Genomic DNA, 19,424 nt, shown 5'->3' with positions numbered 1-19,424 from the left:
AAGTCCATAGTTTTACGGCGTCCAAGATACTGACTTAAAAGGAACTAAAATCAGAATGTAATTACAGTTTCTAAGGGATATCGATAACGAAAAAAAAGAAATAAATCAGAATAGCTCATCATTAATCTAAGCATCTCCATAAGAGTCCTATTTCTTCTCTCTACTATACCACTCTATTATGGAGTATCCGGTGTAGACAACTGAGATATAATCCTTTATTCTGATAAATAACTAATGAACTCTAGAGAAGTGCTAGACCCCTACGATCAAATTTATGAATGTCATAAAAATACTCAAAATCACTTCTTGCCTATTTGTTCATTAAACAACACAATCAAAATGGATTAGCTCTAACTTATCACCAACTCTCTTTCCCTTAGGAGAAGAAATGTCTTTTAGTCATATTTTCTTCTAAACAGGATCCACAAGTTGGTAGTGCCTCTACTTTCAATGAACCTTAAGATCCATTATTGACCAACTGAAATCCTATCCAGATAATTATGACTTAGACGCAAGTGCACAGATAAGTTTCACTCAATTTTGAAGAATATTTTCTCTTATATGGTAGACTAATATTGTTCAGTTCAGGAGAGACATTAACAATAACAAGGTCACGCATCCATGTACCACAAGAGATAAAATATTTATCAAGCTCAATTACGCAAGAGTTCGAAAATAAACTAGATATCCATCTCCTATTTTGCCTAAAACTCGAAATTAAATTCCTTATAGCAAAAGGTACATATATTGCATCCTTTAAGTTAATGTCTTATCATGACCAAAGGAAATTTTTGACAAGTGATATGACAAACTACATAAAGTCAGTGTAGAGTTGAGATATACAACATTAAATAGATCAGAATAAGTCAATTAATGCTGAATAATAAAATTCATATTGCATTCGCTATATATACATACATGCATTTAGAATAGTAAATTTCGATGGGAAAAGAATTATTCATACAAAGTATATTATATAATGCAAGAATTATACAATCCAAAAATAAATAGAGCCAACTCAGATGGAGAGTGAACTGTTATTTTCACTTAATTGTATATAACCATTTAATACGAACATTTCAAATGCACTACACACATATATTCATGCACCTTGAATAGCAAATTTTGATGGGAAACAAACTACTCGTGCAATATATACATGTAATGCTAGATTATTCACTCCAATAAATTAAAACAGACCCAACTTAAATGAAGAGTATACTGTTAATTTAAGTCAAGTGAACTCATAATTAATAGCTCTAGTTCCATTGATCCAACATGTATACTTAAATGGAGAGTAAGTACATGATATCAATAATTAGTATTACACCTAGTGAACTTGCAATAAATTTATCCGATATGGAGGAAGACCTAAAATCGATACGTAAATTTATACTCACTTGAAATTAATAGTGGGAGACCATAGAAACATATTCCTATCACAACTTAATCATGGTTCCATTATAATTACAAAATTGATTCAACATATAAACTCAGATGGAGAGTCAATACAGGTTATCAATAACTAGTAATTATGCTCTGCGAGTTCATAATAAATTTATCCGATATGGAGGATGACCTAAAGTCGACGCGTAAATTTATTATCTCACTATAAATAGATAATGGAGAGTATAGGGTTAATTCCTATCACCATTTAATTACAACCATATATTTTCTTTGAAACTTAAGTTTCAAAATTTGAAAACAATACCGTTTAAGCATTTTTAGGAATTTAAAATATGACATACATTCCAACCATATGTCAATTCGTGTTAAATAAACATGTGTGATCATGTTCCAGATTTAACAAATATAATACTGACATAAAAGGAATGACTTTTCATATCCAAATAACATTTTTAATGCGCAAACCGCCAAAAAAACCCATCTAAACGATCCCAACCTACCGAAATACGACGTAATTCATTGAAACGCAGTAGGTATTTCTTATCAGGTCATTTTTGATGGACCCTGTAATAACACGTCCGGTCGTTTTACCTTTATCACGACCCAAAATCTGACCAGTCGTGATGACACCTAACCCAACCCATTAGGTAAGCCAATTAACTACAATCCAATTTAATTAGGTTTATCGAGGAAAATAAATGATAAAATAACTGAACCTTTCTACTTTTCCCAAGGATTGGTAGTACAAATCATGAGCTTCTAAGATTAGAATTTACAAAGCTAGTGTGAAACAAAAATACGTCATCTGTTTGAAATATACATGAACAGATTTAAAAATTCTAAAGCTACCTAGAACAAAAGGCAGTTGTGACAGAAACATAGGTACATCTTCAGATCCAGCTCCCGCCGTACGCAGCAACATCAGCATCAGAAATCTGCACGCAAGAGGCAGAAGTATAGTATGAGTACAACCGACCCCATATACTCAATAAATAACAAACCTAACATTAGGTTGAAAGTAGTGACGAGCTTGTACCAAGGTCAGAGTCCACACCAATAACTAATAACATCTCATAACAATACAATTTAAAGCAGCACTAGTAATAACTCAATAATAACATGCTCAGCTCGTATACAGTTCTGAAAAATAAATATTTTATTTTCAAGTATAACAGTAAAACTCAAATATTTTGCCGAAAGTCACCAAAAATAAGAGTAAATCTGAAATCTAGGATGTTTCTCAAAACCTTTAACGGCACGTAAGAAGTCTCATTATCATATGGCATGAGAAAAAATACTTCTCTATGCCTACATATCAAATATACATGTCTAATGCAATGCAGCATAATGATGAACTCATGAAACTCATGTACTCACACTCTCAGAGTACTCAATCTCACTATCTCGCATTTCCGCTCCAGTCACTCAGTACTGTATATGGCCAATCCAGCCCAGGGAAGATCCATCCCAATATATATACATAATAACTGACATTCAGTCACTCAGTACTGTACAAGGCCAATCCAGCCCATGGGAAGATCCATACCCAAATATAAATTATTCGGATAAGATCCATGTCAAGGGAAGATCCTGTCACGACCCAAATACTCAACCAGTCGTGATGGCGCCTATCGTGGAACTAGGCAAGCCGACATTCTCAATATGGTTTCAATATATAACAGAAGTGAGCTAAAGTAATTAAACTAACTGAAGGTTTACATAATAATGAGGTAAACACCTAAAACGCAAGTGCGGAATGATAGCCTGACATCGGGGTGTCACTAAGTCACGAGCATCTAACAACCAATCTAGAAGACAAAGTCTATTACAGTATGTGCCAGATGCCTATACAAGAGAGAAAAGATAATAAGAAAGGAGAAACAAGGACTGCGGATGCCGACAACTACCTCGTAAGTCTCCGATAATCAGTCGCGCACGAACTCAGCGATCGCCAGAACCGCACACACCTGGATCTGCACATAAAGTGCAGGGTTTAGCATGAGTACAACCAACTTAGCAAGTAACAAAATTAAATAAGGAACTGAGAAGTAGTGAAGAATTATAATAATACAGATCATTTCAAAAGTTTTCAGTAAAGAGTGAACATGCTTTCAAATCCGGTGGTATAAGTCAAATCAGTTCGAGCTCAAGTAAAATAGATATAAATCTTCCAGAAATTTCACAACAACATCAGATAGCAACTAAGTGCAACAATAAATAAAAGCAAGTACAGCCTCTCAAGGCAGCAGTCACTCAACTCATCTCAACAACTCATTCCCTTGGCTCTCAGCCCTCAATACATACTCTCAATAGGTACCTGCGCTCACTGGGGGTGTACAGACTCCAGAGGGGCTCCTTCAGCCCAAGCGCTATATTGTTGCGGCGTGCAGCCCGATCCAATATCGTTGCGGTGTGTAACCTGATCCAATATTATTGCGGCGTGCAACCCGATCCAATATTTTTGCGGCATGCAACCCGATCCAAATATATATATATAGCCCGAAGGCTTGTTGCGGCGTGCAACCCGATCCATATACCTCACAACTCGTAGCTCGGCACTCAGGCCCTATCTCAATCACTAACCTCTCCAGCCCCTCGAGCTCACAGAATATCATAATAACCAGCCCAAGTAGAAAATACAACAAGTATCAACAAGAAATGAGAGGAAACAGAGATATAAGTATAAGACCGCTGCGGGTCCCAACAGTGATATCATATGGCCTAAGCATGGTTTTTAACATGAAAGGCAGTCAATTGCTCAAAGACAAGGAAAACAAGTAATAACAATGGCTATTCGACTTTACAATCTCAAGGGACGGACCAAGTCACAATCCCTCACGGTGCATGCTCGCACGTCCATCACCTAGCATGTGCGTCACCTCCAAATATTCACATTATACCAATTCTCGGGGTTTCATACCCTCAAAACCAGATTTAAGACTGTTACTTACCTCAACCGCGCAGAAATCCTACTCCGAAATGCCTTTGCCTATCGAATCAGCCTCCAAATACCCCGAATCTAGCCACAAACAGTACGAGATAATCAATATTGGTTAAAAGGATCAATTCCACAAGAAAAGCCCAATAACCCAAAATCCGAAATCGACTCAACTTGGCCCGCCGGGCACACATCTCGAACCCCGACGAAAGTCACAAAACCCGAAAGCCCATTCACTCACGAGTCTAACCATACCAAATTTACTCAAATCCGATAACAAAATCCCATTCAAAACCTCAAAATCCCAACTCAAGAGTTCTTCCTCTTTTTCCCTAATTTCTCACCCCAAATCACAAATTAGATGATAAAATTAAAGATGAAATCACGGGATTTAACCAAAACCAATTAATAATCACTTACCCCAATCAACTCCACAAAAATCCCTTCAAGAATCGCCCAATTCCGTGTTCTCTAGCTCAAAATATGTAAAATGGGTTCAAACCCTCGTTTTTGAAATTAATACTGCCTGCCTAGATATCCTTCATCGCGATCGCGGAACATTCCTCGCGATCGCGAAGTACAACTATGCTGCCCCACATTTTTACCCTACTCGAATGCGGAATCACCCACGCGATCGCGGATCACTGCCTCTCATACCTACGCGATCGCGTCCTGCCTAACGCGATCGCTTGGAGCATTGGCCACACCTCCCCTCCTACTCAAATCCTTCTACGTGAACGCGACCTTAGCCACGCGTTCGCGAAGCACATCTTCGCACACCTACACGATCACGTTCCTAATTCTACGATCGCATATAACAAACTCACCTCTGCCACAAATAAGCTTACGCGATCTTGAATGAATCCCTGCGATCACGTATAAGGAAACCAGAACCTGCTGAAACCAGAACTTCAGTTATCAAGCCAAGTCCAAAAATGATCCGTTAAGCATTTGAAACTCACCCGAGGTCCCCGGGACCTCAACCAAACATACCAACCAATCCTAAAATACCATACTAACTTAGTCGATCCTTCGAGTCACTCAAAAAAACATCAAAACACCAATTACACCCGGATTCAAGCCTAAAGAACTTCTAAACTTTCAAATTCCACAAGCGACGCCAAAACCTACCAAACCACGTCTGATTGACCTCAAATTTTGCACCCAAGTCATATTCAACATTATGGGCCTATTCAAACTTCTGGAATCAGAATCCGACCCATATATCAAAAAGCCAACCCCCCGGTCAAACTTCCCAAAATTCGACTTTCGCCATTTCAAGCCTAAATTAGCTAGAGACCTCAAATTCACAGTCCGGACACGCTCCTAAGTCCAAAATCACCCAACGGAGCTAACAGAACCAACGTAACTCCATTCCGGAGTCGTCTTTACCCACTTCCGATTATGGTCAAAATCCTGAGACTTAAGTTTCCGTTTTAGGGACTAAGTGTCCCGAAACACTCTGAAACCAAAAACAAGACCTCCCGGCAAGTCACTTAATCAAAAACAAATGCGGGAAAAATAGTAAATAGGGGATCGGGGCTAATACACTCAAAATGACCGGCTGGGTCGTTACAAATCCATCCCACAATATAAATAATTCGGGCAAGATCCATGCCCAGGGGAAGATCTATCCCAAATATAAATGATTCGGACAAGATCCATGTCCAGGGAAGATGCATCCCCCAATATGAATGATTCGGGCAAGATCCATGCCCAGGGGAAGATACATCCCCAAATATAAACGATTCGGACAAGATCCATGTCTAGGGAAGATCCATCCCTCAATATAAAATCAACCGCGCTCACTGTGGGGGGTGCAGACTCCAGAGGGGCTCTTTCATCCCAAGTGCTATAATAAGCCAATCTGGTCTGCTGCGGTGTGCATCCTGATCCCATAAATATCATCACAATCAGACCCTCGGCCTTACTCAGTTACCAATCTCTCCAGTCTCTCAGGCTCACAATTTTATGAAACTATCCCAAAATGATGATATGATGAATCAATAAATAGAAATAGAGACTGATTGATGATATGAAATGAATGAACATGACTGTGTATGAAATTACAATTTAAACAAATAATTCAACAGCAATACGACCTTTGTAGATCTCAATAAAACCGACATATAGCCTCAGCATAATTTTTAACATGATTCTCAGCTCAATTTCTCTAACACATGAAAGTACATGGAAAATGCCAAGATTATTTGACTACACAATTTCACGGAATCAATTACGTCACATTTTCTACGGTGCACGCCCACACGCCCGTCACCTAGTATGTGCGTCACCTCCAAACAAATCACATAACACGTATATTAAGGGTTCATACCCTCAGCTCCAAGTTTAGAAATGTTACTTACCTCGAACAAGTCGAATCCGATGTCGAGCAAGCTAAACAATACTCCGAAAATTCCATTTCGCGCGTACCAACCTCCGAACGCCTTCCCGATGATTTCCTTGAAAATCCCTCGAAAATAAGATCGTCACAAATCGAGCTTTCTTAATTCATCTCTTTAGTGATATTAAAACCTTCCACTACTCTTAGAACTTCAATATACATCAATATAATTCAACTGCACCAATATTAGTAAACGAATTTCCAGATTTTTGGTCATTTTGGCAATTTATCAAACACCTAGAGTACATAGCATTTTACTACCTCTAGTAATGGTATTTTTTCATCCAACAAACCCTCCTTCCTACCAACAAGAGAAGCTAAACCATCCTTTGTCTACAACAACCTTCTTTAGCACCATTAAAATCAACAATGAACTTACATCCACCCAATTGTTACTAATTAATTCATTACAAAATCTCTACAACACCCAATAATCTAGTTTAAGTATTTATGGCTTCCAAGCACCATCCAATAAGTGCTAATACTTATTTCTTGCTCACATACTCATAATAAATCCATGCATATATGTCTAAAGGTGTAGGATTACCTTTTGGAAGAAATCACGCCAAAACCCTCTTTTGAGTTCTTGAAGAAATTTCTTGAAGATCTAAGGATTTCATGGTGGATTGAGTTAGTTTTAGAGTGGAATTGATGGAATGAAACACCAAATTAGTAGAGATTACTCACCGTGAAGATGGGAGGAGTTGTAGGTCTTGAGAGAGTGGAGGAAAACCCCAAAATTCGGCCAAGAGAAATGGGGAAAATGAACCCCCGAAGTGAGAAAATAACATTTCGAGCGCCACAAGTAGCGTGGGGCGCTACCTGTGGCCCTATTTACAGAACCTCAAAAATTCCAGTGCCAGGGCTAGCGCCCACGCTACGCTGGGCGCTGGTGATGGGAAATCCTTTTTATTTCTCCCGAAAATGGGCATAACTCTCTCATACGATGTCCGAATTCGATGATTCTTTTTGCTATTGCTCCGTAATTTCAATACGAATCTAATGCTTCAATCAACACTGAATTTGGAGCTCGTTTGCTTAATGTGATACCACTTATACTTGAAGAAACGATGTCTAAACATTCTAGAAATATCCAATTTAAATTTCGTGCATATTCCCGAGTCCAAAATCACCATCCGGACCTAACGGAATCATCAAAACTCCGATCTGAGGCGATTATAAAAACTCAAACTTGGTCAACTCTTTCAATTAAAGGCTTCCAACATGAAATTCATTCATCCGAACTAATCCTGAAACACCTGAAAACCAAAGCCGACAATTCTCACACTTCATAATACATCATATGAAGCTATTCAAGACTTTAAATAGTTGAAAGGAGCATAAATGTTCAAAATGACAAGTCGGGTCGTTACATTCTCCCCCACTTAAACATACGTTCATCTTCGAACGTGCCAAGAGTTGTTCCTAAACCTTTGAATCACTATTCCACCTTACCACGCAGATACCCGAGGGTGATCCCACGCCACCCTATTCCATATAAGCCTGACAACATAACATAATTGAAGATCATTACTTTAACCTTAGTTCGTAAAACTTAAAACCCAATTTCCAACATGTAGAATTTCTTACAAAACCTGAGTCTCCCATCTGCACACTATATAAGTTTGAACAAGTTATATCAAGCCATAACCATAACCCCAGATATAATCACATAACATACTACACAACTCACATACTCGCAACACCATTCCCGATCACAGTAACTACTCAAACCAACCAGGTACTGGTATTAAACCCCATATTAGATAAAACCTTGTTCAAAACTTTTGTACAATGTCGATGATGAAAGAAACACTCAAAAACTCATAACCACTCATCAGATCAACTAGTCATGGAGCTCTCTCGCCCCAACCAGAACCAAAATCACTTTCTCAGTTAACTTTCGACATTATCCTCCCAAATATACCGTAATCAAATCTGATAATACCCATCCTAGGTCTAATGACCTTATTTTAATCAACTCAACTATTCCACAGATATGCCATACCAATATAACTCAAGCCACAACTGCACAATCCGTGTACCCAAAAATGGAAAATGTCTCAAAGAAGATAACATTTTGCAAGTTCAACAAGCACCACCACAACCGAAATTCTATGAGCTCGTCATATATAGTAGAACTAAGACAACACGAATCTAATAATGGTAACCAGCTCTCCTAGAGCTCACATTAGCATTAACCGCACAAACAACTCACGTGCTATAGTATCAATATCTGGACCCGCACGGACAACTCACGTGCCAATAACATAATCCGCCTGGCATGGTCACAGGCCTCCAGTCCAAGCATATCATACAAGAGCAATCAAATAAGTACACATGTATATGATAAATGAAATAAGATTCACATACTCTTGGACTGGTATAAATAACATGCCATAGAGTAGGCATGTGCAACGTGTGCTATCACAAACTCAAATCGGCAAGTTAACACATAAATAGTAACTACCCAGTTTATTTAGGGAATTAGCCTCTTTGTAACCTCAAGTATAGCCCAGGTAGTTCTCAACAAAGGTACGAATACGAGAAACGTTATAACTTTACTCTTAACAATTAACTCTAGGCATATCATAGCCTAAGCATTCTTCCGAGTATGAATACTTGCCCCGATGCCCGCACATGGGCTCAAACCTCACATATATACACACTCATAGCGCGTAGCTATCACAAATAATTAATGTAATTAGTGCCTCCACCGAGTTTCAATAGAATACTCACCTCAAACAGGCCGCAACCCTGAAACAATATGCTTCTGAGAACTCCAGACTCCAAATTCATAGAACACATGAATCACCGTAACTGGTCCCAACTCCAGCACTCGAATGACTAACACATCTTTCATGCACGATCATCCCACGAGGAATACTTCTATAATTCTTCTGTGCCACATAGCAAAAAAAATTGAAAATCAGCAGTCTACCAACTTTGTGAGTACTGCAATACCGATGAACATCCGTAAGTCAAAACACAATATGCCTTCTGAAATGCCCACCCTTCTCAGGTGTTACCGAGCAGTAATTGTATTCATTTAGTCATATGAAACCACCCATGTTGTCTAAGAATTCATGACCATCACCTTATACATCCAACTCTCAATCTCACCCCATGCGCTGCCTATATTAGGCCATTACATGAAAAAACGAGAATCTCATTACCACTCTGAGTAATCAGCCATTTACATACCCGGTCAGTTAGAAACCTTCCTCTTGCTTCCAACCAGGAGGAAATCACCATACACAACACGTTCCTCACACCGGTAAAAAATATCTGGTTCAAACCATTGTAGAAACCATCAAGAACACTTTGAAATCCATTTGCACATAACCAAGCTATCAGAATTGAATTCCTCTAACTCGACCAAGCCACGCAGGTCATCAAACCCAAGAATATTTCCACCAAAACATCTGTAAAGCCTCACCACATCATAATTACCCCTCATAAATACCACAACTAAGACACCCACTCTGAAAAGATCTTATGTCAACTTAAAATTATTCTTTTACCCTTCTTATACTGGAATGTAGATCCATAGTCATACAGAATTATCGCAAGTCCAGACACCATCAAATGTAAATCTCAGATTCTATCCATACACAATTCCGGAAAAAAATTCTCGATTGCTATATATAAATCTCGAACCCAATAGAATCTTCTTGAGAGTCATCCACTCCGCTTAAATCTAAATTGCTCTGCCCAAACGAGCCAAAAGACACGTGCCCGTTAGCACAACAACACTCAAAGAGGTAATCTATGCCTTAACACCACCGATCAAATTCATACTTCGTGCGCACTATATCCTTCACAAATAACAACTCACCTATGCCTATGATTTGCATATACTCATAAAGTGCAATACAACCCGTATCCAGGAATTTTCTTACTCGAGTCATCATCGATCTCAACCTCTGCAAGTCATAACTAACCCAAAAGTATGCCTCAGACCAAAACTAAAATTTAACATATAACCATGAAATTGAATTGTCAATAGCAGGCTCCCCCACTTGGCTCAAAGCCATAGAACAAAACATTCCATAACTCACAATACCCATACTCTATTACTGCCATAATACCGCAGTCAGTTCAACAAAAATTCTTCTCAAGCTCATGAAATACCAACCATAAAATACCTCAATCATCCGCTAAGCTCGCACTCATTCTCTTGACAGTCAAGTCAACTTTCTCAACCAGATTCAAATTCAAATCTCAACACATACACACCGCTGCTAGAAAATAAACTCTCCACTCAATATTATAAGGAACACACCTACGTAGATTACTCCGCAGGAGATAATCCACCTGCTTAGCCTAAAATTGGCATCTTGTTATACCCTTTCGCAGCCACAATTACTACGCAAGTAACTAAATCTTTCTGAGTTTGAACTCATCAACACAACATGAAAATCTATTTTGCTCCACAATTAAACCGCATGACAGATCCTTCAACACACTCATAACTCGAGACCGTACGTCATATCAAAACGGAAATCAAGCACCCAATGGCCCTTTTTACATTTCAAGAAAACACTTCTCGTCACATTCAAACCATCTTAACACATCCCGCAGTCATATCATACTTATCATATAGCTATTCAACCGCTCATCGAGCCACAAATTCCACTCATAGGGATACTACCAGACATATGAGTCCAAATGTACAAGTTCACACAACTGAAGCTACCGAGCCTAAGCTGCGGTCTAAACCTGGCCTCAAGTCCTCCAGACTGGCCCATCACCAAAACACAGAATACTCATCTCGAACATCATTCATGGAATCACAAGCCGACGATGCACAACTGATACCGAGCGCTCACATGCGCACACGAATTCATGGAAGGAATTCAAAGAGTTATGTTTGAAGTTGAATTAATCCTGCACGATAAGGAAAGAAAGATGGAAAATTATCCTAAATGCCCTGTAGCCTCTCGAAGATAAGTATGGACGTCATCATACTGATCCGCAAGACTCTACTATACACTTGCTCATGACTTGTAGAACCTATGAACCTAGAGATCTGATACAAACTTGTCACGAACCCCAAAATCCGATCAATCATGATGGCACCTAATCCAACCCGTTAGGTAAGCCAATTAACTACAATCCAATTTAATTAGGTTTATCGAGGAAAATAAATGATAAAATAACTGAACCTTTCTACTTTTTCCAAGGACTAGTAGTACAAATCATGAGTTTCTAAGATTAGAATTTACAAAGCTGGTGTGAAATAAAAATATGTCATCTGTTTGAAATATACATGAACAGATTTAAAAATTCTAAAGCTACCTAGACAAAAGGCAGTTGTGACTAAAATGCAAGTACATCTTTAGATCCAGCTCCCGTTGTATGCAGCAACATCAGCATCAGAAATCTGCACGCAAGGTGCAGAAGTGTAGTATGAGTATAACCGACCCCATGTACTAAATAAGTAACAAACCTAACCTTAGGTTGAAAGCAGTGATGAGCTTGTACCAAAGTCATAGTCCATACCAATAACCAATAACATCTCATAACAATACAATTTAAAGCATCACTAGTAATAACTCAATAATAACATGCTCAGCTCGTATACAGTTCTGGAAAATAAAATGGTATAACAGTAAAACTCAAATATTTTGCCGAAAGTCACCAAAAATAAGATTAATTCTGAAATCTGTGATTTTTCTCAAAACTTTTAATGGCAGGTAAGAAGTCTCATTATCAGATGGCATGAGGAAAAATACTTCTCTATGCCTACATATAAAATATGGATGGCTAATGCAATGCAGCACAGTGATGAACTCATGTAACTCATGTACTCACGCTCTTAGAGTACCTAATCTCACTATCTTGCATTTCCACTCCAGTCACTCAGTACTGTATATGGCCAATCCAGCCCAGGGAAGATCCACCCCAATATATATATACATAATAACTGACATTCAGTCACTCAGTACTGTACAAGGCCAATCCAGGCCAAGGGGAAGATCCATCCCCAAATATAAATGATTCGGACAAGATCCATGTCCAGGGAAGATCCATCCCTCAATATGAATGATTCGAGCAAGATCCATCCCCAAATATAAATGATTTGGACAAGATCCATGTCCAGGAAAGATCCATCCCTCAATATGAATGATTCAGGCAAGATCCATGCCTAGGGGAAGATCCATCCCCAAATATAAATGATTCGGACAAGATCCATGTCCAGGGAAGATCCATCCCTCAATATAAAATCAACCGCGCTCACTGTGGGAGGTGCTGACTCCGGAGGGTCTCCTTCAGCCCAAGCGCTATAATAAGTCAATCTGGCTTGCTGCGGCGTGTAGCCTGATCCCATAAATATCCTCACAATCAGACCCTCAGCCTCACTCAGTCATCAATCTCTCTAGTCTCTCGGGCTCACAATGTCATGAAACTATCCCAAAATGATGATATGATGAATCAATAAATAGCAACAGAGACTGAGAGATGATATGAAATGAATGAACATGACTGAGTATGAAATTACAATTTAAACAAATAATTCAACAGCAATACGGCCTCTGTGGGTCTCAATAATACCGACATATAGTCTCAACATAATTTTTAACATGATTCTCAGCTCAATTTCACTAACACATGAAAGTACATGGAAAATGCCAAGATTATTTGACTACACAATTTCACGGAATCAATTACGTCACATTTTCTACGGTGCACGCCCACACGCCTGTCACCTAGCATGTGCGTCACCTCTAAACAAATCACATAACACGTATATTCAGGGTTCATACCCTCAGTTCCAAGTTTAGAAATGTTACTTACCTCGAACAAGCTAAACAATGCTCCAGAAATTTTATTCTACGTGCATCATCCTCTGAACGGCTCAAATTCCGATGATTTCCTTGAAAATCCCTCGAGAACAAGATCGCCACAAATTGAGCTTTCTTAATTCATCTCTTTAGTGATATTAAAATCTCCCACTACTCTTACAACTTCAATCTACATAAATATAATTCAATTGGACCAATATTAGTAAACAAATTTCCAGATATTTGGTCATTTAGGCAATTTATCAAACACCTAAAGTACATAGCATTTTACTACCTCTAGTAATGGTGTCGTCATCCAACAATCCCTCCTTCCTACCAACAAGAGATGCTAAACCGTCCTTTGTCTACAAACAACCTTCTTTAGCACCATTAAAATCATCAATGAATTCACACCCACCCAGTTGTTACTAATTAATTCATTACAAAATCTCTACAATACCCAATAATCTAGTTTAAGTATTTATGACTTTCAAGAACCATCCAATAAGTGCTAATACTTATGTCTTTCTCATACACTCATAATAAATCCATGCATATATGTCTAAGGGTGTAGGATTACCTTTTGGAAGAAATCTTGCCAAAACCCTCTTTTGAGTTCTTGAAGAAATTTCTTGAAGATCTAAGGATTTCATGGTGGATTGAGTAGTTTTAGGGTGGAATTGATGGAATAAAATACCAAATTAGTAGGGATTACTCACCTTTAAGATGGGAGGGGTTGGAGGTCTTGAGACAATAGAGGAAAACCCCAAAATTCGTCCAAGAGAAATGGGGGAAATGAACCCCCGAAGTGAGTAAATAAGATTTTGAGCATCACGGGTAGCGTGGGGTACTACCTGTGGACTTGTTTCTAGAACCTCAAAAATTCCAGCGCCAGGGCTCGCGCCCCATGCTACCCTGGGTGCTGGTGATGGAAAATCTTTTCTATTTCACCCGAAAATGGGCATAACTCTCTCATACGATGTCCGAATTCGACGATTATTTTTGCTATGGCTATGTAATTTCAATACGGATCTAATGCTTAATAAACACTGAATTTGGAGCTCATTTGCTTAATGTGATACCACTTATGCTTGAATAAACGACGTCTAAATATTTTAGAAATATCCAAATTAAATTTCGGACATATGCTCGAGTCCAAAATCACCATCCGGACCTAATGGAATCATCAAAACTCCGATCCGAGGTCGATTATAAAAACTCAAACTAGGTCAACTCTTTCAACTAAAGGCTTCCAACATGAAATTCATTCTTCCGAACTAATCCCGAAACACCTGAAAACCAAAGCCGACAATTCACACACTGCATAATACATTATATGAAGCTATTCAAGACTTCAAATAGTTGAAAGAAGCGTAAATGTTCAAAATGACAAATCGGGTCGTTACAACCTTCTAGATCCCTTTTCCCCTAATTAAGACTCCCCGTATGTGTCTCTACTATTTTATGACTTGCGGGGATGGTTAGTTCGTGTTTGGAAGGGTTCGGGTTGAAATCGGAATACTTTGTACCTTAACAGTAGCCTATAATGGTTAAGTTTGACTTGAGTCAACATTTTGAGTAAACGACCTCGAAATCGAGATTTGACGGTCCCAATAGGTTCATATGGTGGTTTTGGATTTGGGCGTGTATTCGGGTGACCCTTGAGCATTTTGGCGCTTAATATTGAAAGTTGGCGCATTGAAGGTTTTCCAAGTTCTTTAAGTTTGGTTGGTGTAGACTTTGGTATTATCGAGATCCGTTTGGGATTCCGAGCCTGGTAGTAGTTCCGTATGGTGAATCATGACTTGCACACAAAATTTGGCTTCATTCCGAGTTGATTTAAAAGGAATCGAATGCGCGGAAGCGTTTTTAGAAGTTTTTGCGTCTCATGATTTAATTCATGCGTTTTGGCATCCAATTCTTCATTTAGATGTTATTTCGGTGTTTCGATTATGCGATCAAGTTCGCATGATGTTTTTAGAATTGTGTGGACATTTGGTGTGGAGTCCTGAGGGCTCGGGTGAGTTTCGGTTGCGTTCGCAGGGGTGGAAGGACTTCAGTTTTTCTGGTTTTTTTTGTTGGTGCCTCAGGTATCGCAAATGCAAAGTTCTGTTCATATTTGTGAGCTCGCATTTGCGAGGAATCATTTGTATTTGCGAAATATGGGAAGGCACTGAGGATTTCACATTTGCAAAGATCTAGCCGCTTTTGCGAACTGCCCTTCTTCGCATTTGTGAAGTTCTTGGTCACATTTGCGACCATGGGAGAGATGGCCAGCCTTCGCATTTGTGATGGTTTTATCGTATTTGCGAACTAGATGATGCAAATACGACATCTGCGACTGGTGCAAGAGCTTTTTATTACGGGACTTAGCTTTATTTCTCTCATTTCCCACTTGGTCTTAGGCGATTTTGAGAGCATTTTGTGGAGGGATTTCATCAACATCAAGAGATAAGTGATCCCTATCAAATCTTTAGCTAAGTTCGCGAATCATAGGTAGATTTAACATGGAAAAATGGTGAAATTAATGAGATTTTGAGAGGAACCTAGGGTTTTGGTAAAAATGAGATTTGACCAGGAAATTGGTTATGGAATTAAGTAAAAATTATATATTTGAGTTCGTGAGGCTATGACTAATATTTATCTTCAAAAATTTTCGAAATCCGGGCACGTGGTCCCGGGGGTAAATTTTAGGAATCTTTCAATTTGGGTTGGATAATTACTCTAATAGCTAAACTATGAACTTTTGAGTATATATTGATTAAATTATATAACATTTGACTAGTTTCGGATTGTTCGGCAACGACTTGGGGCTTTTAGAGCAGATTAGTGGACCGAAAATGATCTTGGGAATGAGGTAAGTCTCTTGTCTAACCCTTTTAGAGGGAACTCATCCACTTAGGTGTATCTTTATTGTGTATTACTTGTATAGGGGAGCTACATACGCACGAGGTGACGAGAGTCCGTGCATAGCTATATTCCATGATATGTCCGGGTGGTCTTAGATCCACATCATGCTTTTAATTGTACTGTTGTGTTTATCATGCATATTAACTATCTTGAATAGAGCTGAGACTAGGGATTTAAAGGTGCAATTTTTTACTTAGTTTTCTTATTTTTGAAAAATTGAGGAATACTTAATAAATATGAAAACTCCATGTCTTCTCGCGTCGCTAGTATTTCCGCGAGAAAGGTAAACTTCTCTACTCTAATAGGATCAGGCCGTTCACCTCGAAAGTATGGTAACACCACTCTTATGGGATCGGGCCGTTCGCCTCGGAAGTATAGTAGCACCACTCTTATGGGATCGGTCCGTTCGCCTCGGCAGTATGATGGTAACACTATTCTTATGGAATCGGGTCGTTCGCCTCGACATACTGAGTACTACTATTCTTATGAGATTGGGCCATTCGCCTCGGCAACTTCGTGCTTAATAATCGAAATAGGTTCTAGTTTGGATATAATTGAGCTAGGGTCTTCACGGCCAGTTATGCGATATTTATGATATGTTACGGACTCAGGTTGTATTTATTGTAGTTGCTTTTATTTGTCTCATTTATACCTGTTGTATGTTCACCGTGTCTACTTTTTGCACTTTCATTATTATTATTGACCTCTAGTACTCGTCACTACTTCTTCGAGTTTAGACTAGATACTTACTGGGTACGCGTTGTTCTTCGTACTTATGCTACACTTCTGCACTGACGTGAAGGTACTAAGACAGGTTCCACCAATGGTCACGTGGATGCCTAGCCGATCATTTGCGGAGACTTAGGTGTGAGCTGCTTGCCTTGCTATGATCCGAAACACCGGAGTCTCCTTCCATCTTATTTATTATTCATGTATATTACTTTCGAACAAAAGTTTTAGTAGTTTTGTATGTTCTCTAGATTGCTCATGTACTTTTGACTCCAGGTTTTTAGGGATTTGTAGCACTTATGTACTGCTATACTTGTCCTTTCTATCACCGCAGACTATGTACTTATGATGTTGATATTTTATTTAAAAGACTTATCACAGTTGCATGAAATTCAGGGTAATTAAAAGTGTTGAAAAGGGGTAAATAAATAGTAGTTTTGCTTGTGGGCTTGCCTAACGGCGGCGTTAGGTGCAGTCTCGACCTAGTACGGAATTAGATCATGACAGCTTGGTATCAGAGCTTTAGGTTCACATAGATCTCACGAGTCATTAGCAGGCCTAGTAGAGTCTTGCGGATCGGTGCAGAGACGTCCGTGCTTATTTTCGAGAGACTATAGGGTGTTAGGAAACTTCTTTTTCTTCATCTCCTATCGTGCAATTGATATTATACTAATTATCTTTCTATTGATCTCTCATAGATGGTAAGAACACGCGCAACAGTTGTACCATGCGGTCGAGGGACTGCTCCCCCCATTGTTAGAGGCTGAGGCTGAGGCTGGGGAGGGCTCCAGCTCAAGTCAGAGGACGAGGGAGCCCTAGGGTTGCTTCTGTTGTGCTACCTGTGGATCCAGTGGAGGATCCTGTTGTTAAGGAGTAGGGTGAGGTGCCTGCAGCTATGCCAGCCCCAACAGATTTCATGACTGCACCGGGATTCCAGGAGGTCATGGGCCGTATGTTGCGGTTCATGGACTCTATGACGCAGGTTGGTTTATTTCCAGCGAACCCTGCCACATCTCAGGCGGGAGGGGGAGCACAGACCCCTATCGCTCAGGCTCCAGGGCACGCCGCTGCCGTTTATCAGACCATGGGTACACTACCTACGGGCGGAGCCTAGCCTGTTGTAGCGGCTATGCTAGAGGTTGTACCAGTCATGATCGATGATCGGTAGAAGCGGCTGGACAAATGGACTAGGCTTCGCCCCTACCTTTGGGGGTGAGCGGTCAAAGGATTCCCTGGATTTCATTGATTGGTGCAAGGATAGGCTCCGGAACATGGGGATATTGGAGTCCAACGGGGTGGACTTCGCTACTTTTTAACTTGAGGGCAAGGCCCGTAGATGGTGGCAGGCTTATTTTCTTAACAGGCCAGCAGGTTCACCTCCCTTGACTTGGGATCAGTTCACACATCTGTTCTTGGAGAAGTATATACCACCTTTTGAGAGAGAGGAGCTTTGGGGTCAGTTTGAGCGACTCTGTCAGGGTCACATGCCTGTTACCGACTATGAGGCGAGATTCACTGACTTGTATCGCCATGCAGCTATTATACTCCCTACAGATGTAGAGAGGGTGCAGAGGTTCATTGCAGGTCTTCACCCTGATATTCAGGTACCTATGGCCCGTGAGGCAGAGATGGGGACTTCTTTTCTTCAGGTTGTGGATATTGCTCGGAGGATCAAGCGTATTCGCATCCGCAGTGGAGAGTTTGCATAAAGGTCAGTTCATGAAGGGTCAGCCCAACAGGCCCATGTATTCAGCACCACCGCTTGCTCAGGGTGCTCCAGTACGACCCTATTTCAGTGCCATTCCAGAGAGTACTTATCGCTGGCCAGTTATTTAGGGTTCCTCCAGTGGGTATTTAGGCCATCAGGGTAAGACTTCAGGTCAGCAGTCCACCATTTTGAAGGGTTGTTTCGAGTGCGGGGATCTTGGCCACATGAAGAGGTTTTGTCCCAGACTTCGGGGCAAGGCTGAGCAGCAGGACTATTGGCCCATGATACTGCACCAGCTGTCGCACTAGCCGTCCGGCCACCCAGAGGCAGAGGGCAGGTGGGTAGGGGCTATCCTAGAGGTGGAGGCCAGTCAAATGGCACACCAGCTAGGTTCTATGCCTTTCCAGCCAGACCATATGTAATAACCTCAGATGCCATGATCATAGGTATTATTTTTGTCTGTGGTAGGGATGCTACGGTACTATTTGATCGAGGGTCTACTTATTCATATGTTTCATCTTTGTTTGCTCATTTTGTGAG

This window comes from Nicotiana tabacum, chromosome 14 (assembly GCF_000715075.1).
Source record: "Nicotiana tabacum cultivar K326 chromosome 14, ASM71507v2, whole genome shotgun sequence".
Classification (NCBI taxonomy): Eukaryota; Viridiplantae; Streptophyta; class Magnoliopsida; order Solanales; family Solanaceae; genus Nicotiana; species Nicotiana tabacum.
Note: the sequence above shows the minus strand (reverse complement) of the source record.